At 34.4% G+C, this 5,430-nt stretch overlaps 1 long non-coding RNA gene across 1 annotated transcript; it reads left to right on the forward strand.

The window, feature by feature from the left end:
- Positions 1 to 278: 278 nt before the first annotated feature.
- LOC116655396 lies at positions 279 to 1,328 on the forward strand. Its single transcript, XR_004310494.2, has 2 exons — positions 279 to 959; positions 1,040 to 1,328. It is a non-coding gene; the product is annotated as an uncharacterized LOC116655396 (long non-coding RNA).
- The last annotated feature ends 4,102 nt before the right edge of the window (positions 1,329 to 5,430 follow it).

Genomic DNA, 5,430 nt, shown 5'->3' on the forward strand with positions numbered 1-5,430 from the left:
ATAACAGTTTTCGTTACCATACTCCTCCGAAACGGCTTGACCGATTTTGATGAAATTTTTTGAGCTTATCCGGTATCTATGAGAATCGGCCAACATCTATTTTTCATCCCCCTAAATGTTAGTGGTAGTCCACCCCTAAATTTTTATTTTTATTTTTTAGACAAAATTTTTAATTTCTCTTTTTTCTACAATAATAGTAGGCGCCGGTACGTGATACATTGTTTGACAGCTACTCATTGTTCTCTGCTCAGTTAATTTTATGTGACAAACCGATATTGTGTTTACTGAAAAATTGTGAAAAAAATTGGAAAAAATGTTAATTTGAAATTTTCTCACTTCTCAAATTTTGCTGGAAATTTTCTCACTTTGATTAATTACAATTTACGATGCCGAGGAGAACCGACGAGCCTGACTTAGGTCGTCGTAGTCAATTAAATGTGCGAAGAGCTACCTCAAGTGCTAACCGCACAGATCAAGAAAATAATCGTATTGCTATGTCAGAATTGCGTTCTTTAGTGAGTGGCAATGTAGGAGATAGGCTTAGAATGCAACGAGTTCGTGCACATTAAACACATCAACAGCAAGCTAGACATAATGAAACTAAGCGAATCCGCAGACGCAGTGCTCCTGTGATTCTTGAACGAGCTGCATTCCACTATGATCCGGCAATTGATTATTGTGCCGACAAATCAGTAAAAATTGGGGATATGAAAACAATTTGTAAATATTGTAAGGCGTTAAAGTACACTGGTAAATCTACTGGATTATGTTGCGCTGAAGGCAAAGTAAAATTGCCACAATTGGTCCCACCACCAGATCCTTTACGCTCCTTAGTTTCTGGGATTGGAAATGATTCGAAGCACTTCTTGACCAACATTCAGAAATATAACAACTGTGTTCAGATGCCATCATTTGGTGCTACACATATTATACAAGCCAATTTCATGCCCACTTTTAAGGTATTATATAAAAATATTCAAGTTTGTATTCAAATATATATATAGGAAATAATTAATGGCCAAATTTTGAAAAATCACAGATACATGGACAATTTTATCACTTACTGGGAGCTCTGATACCACTACCTGATGCAGATCATCAATTTTTACAAATTTATTTTATGGGCAATTCAGATGCGGAAATTAATATTCGTTGTGCTCACAAACCAACAGTAAAGAGAACCATTGTCCAACAATTACAAATGTTTCTTCATCAGAATAACAATTTAGTAAACATGATCAAAATAGCATTGGATCGGATGCCATCTGATAGCCATAATACTGGAAGACTGGCTGTGAAAAGACTGATGAATAACGTCATTGAGACAACAATCATAAAAGGAAAATACAAAGGAGAGGATGTCTTGATCCCGCGGATACCAATGATTCCAACGGACACACCATTCGATTTTAAACGCTTACAATTTCCAGTACGTCTGGATTTTGCGATGACTATAAATAAATCGGAAGGACAATCGTTAGAAGTTTGTGGAATCAACTTGGAGTTTCCCTATTTCGCGCATGGACAATTAGACGTCGCGTGTTCGGGCGTCGGAAAACCGTCTTCTTTGTTTATTTACGCACCACAAAATAAAACAAAAAATATAGTTTATGAGAAAGCTTTTAATTTATTAACACACTGTATTTTAACAGTGTGTGTCTGTGAATATCAAATTTAAATTTTATAAATAGCCAGTATTTCAGGAAAACTCTTTATAAGTAAGCAACATGATGTATCGAAAATAATTATAAAACTTTATGGTTTTATTCAATAAATGAAGTTGAATAAAATAAGAGGGTACTCTTTAATTTTTGGGATTGAAAATGATTAAAATGATAGCTCCGCGAAACTTAATTTTAGCTATCTTCAGTTCTTACTGTATTAGATAATTTTTTTAAGTTTGAAAACTTTTAAGTTTTGTCACAAAAGAAGATTCTGAACGCAACAAAAAAAACAACAGCTGGCAGTACGAAGTCTGCCGGGACAGCTAGTACATATATATATACACGCATATCACTGTGGACGGAAGTCCACGAGGTGACGACATGCATGCCTAGGCGTGCGCGAGGAAACTCTATACAGTCAGCGCCACAAAAAAGCCGCACTTAAAAAAAATTTGGCCTGGGCCTTATTTTTTTAGGGGGTATCCCTTGACTATTTTCGAAATAATTTCGTCATTTGAAGAGCGCTGTTGCTTAAGTTGCTTTTGGTAGAATTTTTTTTGTAAAGACACCTATAAAATCATGCCGAAGCAAAAGCAGTTCACTGATCGCGATAAAGAAAAAATTATTTTATTGGCTGAACAAAATGTGTCAAACCGGCAAATACTTTTGAACTTTTGAATCCGCGAATGAAAAAAATCGTCTAAACTGGGCCAAGGACAAGGAAAATTGGACTGCTTCTGATTGGTCAAGAGTACTATTTTCAGATGAGTCCAAATTTAATCTCATTGGATCTGATGGAATCCTCAAGGTGATCCGTAAACGTGGGGAACGTTATTCTGGAAATTGCTGCATAGCCACAGTAAAGCACTCACCGTATTTTATGGTATGGGGATGCATATCCAAATATAAAACTGAATCAATTTTAATGGTTCAGGGTATGGTCAATGCAGAAAAATAAAAAAAATAATTTTAAGTAGAGTTGGGCCTAGCATTGAGTCCATAAGTGAAGAAGAAGAAAAACCCATTTTTCAGGATGATACTGCACCATGCTATTGAGCGCGATCTCTGAGTTATTCAGTGTCCGATTGTTATCAAAATAACTTATTCAGTTAAATTTAACATTTTTCTATCTAAAGATAATACATTTGAAGGAAAAATTGGGCATTAAGTCCTTAGATTGGCCAGGAAACAGCCCAGACCTTAATCCAATCGAGAATGTTTGGGCCTATATGGGTGCCAAAATAAGAAAGCGAAAGCCCAAAACTATGAAAGAGCTAAAACAAATTATAGAAAATGTATGGATACACGATATAACGAAGGAATATTTGTGTTTCATTTACGATTCTATGGCCGAGAGGGTAAAAGCTGTAATTAAGGCCAAAGGCGGCGTTACTAAGTATTAAGCTAAATTAAAAAATATGTCTATTGTTAAATTGCCTAGATTTAAATTTTTTTTTATAGTTAATAAGGTGTTCAATTGAAAAAAATAGTTTTCGTTGAATTTTTTCATTATTATAACTTTTATGATTTTTTTCTTAAGTTTGCCATAACAGTGATAAGTCGTTAAAACTAGGGTCAACCCAAAAAACAAAATTTTTTTAATATTAAAAACAAATTTAAAATAAAAATTGGTATGCACTTTTATTAACATACCATCAGTTAACTTGTTAAAAAAAATTGGGCGAATCCGCAATCATATAATGAAACCTCGGGACCTGAAAGATAAAAATTCGTAAGCCTTCAAAGTGCGGCTTTTTTTGTGGCGCTGACTGTATATAGCCGAAGAAATTTAAATTTTCTGTAGGTAACCGATTTAAATGAATGATATACCAATCGAAAGGTATTGTTTCAATTAGATAATTTTTATCGAAACTAAAGTGGGGCTGGAGGACACATTTTAGTCCGCAGATAGAATATATATTCGCATTCTAGAGCTAAATACGCGTCGATTGGTCGACCCGATCCGACATTTCATTCAGAAGTTATTCGAAAAATTCGATTTTTTCTTCTTCTTCAAAATGAAGCCAGTTTGCGTCGGTTTGTCTGTTTGCACTATTTTTTTCTTAAAAATCCTGAAAAAAATTGGAAAATGTTTGTTACTATCATATGAGCAACTATTGTTCTCAACTTTTTGAAATACCTTATAATTAAGAAAGATATTAAAAAGAGCTTTACACCGTTGAAATGGTTTTTTAAATATCAATTTCACTTTCTTTGAGACCAAACGTCTATATAGTACACAAAAAAAATACACTGAAAATAAACTTTTTTTAAGAAAAAAATTATAATTCAAAATTTGGTCGACTGATCCTTTTTATATTGCACGTGGAGATAGCTTTTGAGATGACGCAACTTTTGATATATCGCTCATATCTGGCAAAATCCGTTAACTCAAGATATAGTTCTGTAAGTGCAGCTACCCATTTTGTGCAGCCTCCTGTGAAGCTTGCATTTACTTATACATGTGTGTGTATTTGATTGGCAACTTTGCTTTTTGAAGTATGCATATATTTGGTCAATACCCTAAGAAATATGGAGTATATCTTTTCAGATTTTAGTTTATTTATTTAAAAATAAAATCAACTTGGACTCGAACCCAGGCCCTCCGTGTTAACAACCACGACGCTCTCAACTCGGCTAACCTCGAACTTTGTTGCTTGATGGAAACTTTTGATGTAATTCTGCTTTGTGTTTCAGTGTCTCATGTCTTAATGAGAAGACTCAGAAGATTGGTACTTCAACCGGTCCGACATTTCTTTCGGAAGTTATTCATGAAATTCGATTTTTACAGTTTTTTCAAAATGAAGCCAGTGGGTCTGTTTGTCTATATTTTTTTCTTTGCAATACTGAATAAAATTGGAGATTTTTGTTATTGTCATATGAGCAATTATTGTTCTACAACTTTTTGAAAAAGCTGTAAAAATCTAATTTCTTGAATAACTTCTGAAAGAAATGTCGGACGGGTCGGTTGAGGTACCAATCTTGAGGTCCCAAAGAAAAACAGGAAAAGAAAGCTAACTTCGGGCGAAACCGAAGTTGATATACCCTTGCAGTTGTGCCATTTCCGATCGTTCAGTTATATGGCGGCTATTGGATATAGTTGGCCGATCCCTATGAAATTTGGCCAATAAGATTATGGAATCTGTACCAAGTCCAATCTTTCTAACTTAAAAAACACCAAAGTTATGCCAATTCCGATCGTTCTATGACAGCTATAGGATATAGTCGGCCCATCCTTATTGAAGTTTGTACATAAGATATTTTCAAATATTTCAAAAATAAAATCCAAATAAAAAAGGGCTTAAAAAGTAAAACATAAACATTGACTCAACTAGGATTAGAACTCAGGCCCCTCCCGTGTTAGAAACCACAACGCTCTCCACTCTGCTAATCTCGAACTTTGTTGCTTGATGCCAAATTTTGATGTAATTCTGCTTTGTGTTTCAGTGTCTCATGTCTTGATGAGAAGAATGCAAAATTTTATGAGTAGAACGCTTTATATGCATATGCCCCCACTGAGCATATAATGCATATAAATAAATGCAGTCACCACCGTTTTGGGCCAAATCATGGATTAAAAGTTAAAAAAAACCAGGCAAACCAATTCCGCCAATACTTTTCTAATATTTATTATTTTATATCGCACACCCAAAATAAATTGTCACATTGGTTTAACTAGAAAAACTGGAAAAACGTAATTTCCGTTGCGTGGTCGACTAACGTAATTTTGTTGCTTTTCAAGTTAGAAGGATGGGACTATCTATGG

The sequence above is a fragment of the Drosophila ananassae genome, chromosome 3R, assembly GCF_017639315.1.
Source record: "Drosophila ananassae strain 14024-0371.13 chromosome 3R, ASM1763931v2, whole genome shotgun sequence".
In the NCBI taxonomy this organism is placed as follows: Eukaryota; Metazoa; Arthropoda; class Insecta; order Diptera; family Drosophilidae; genus Drosophila; species Drosophila ananassae.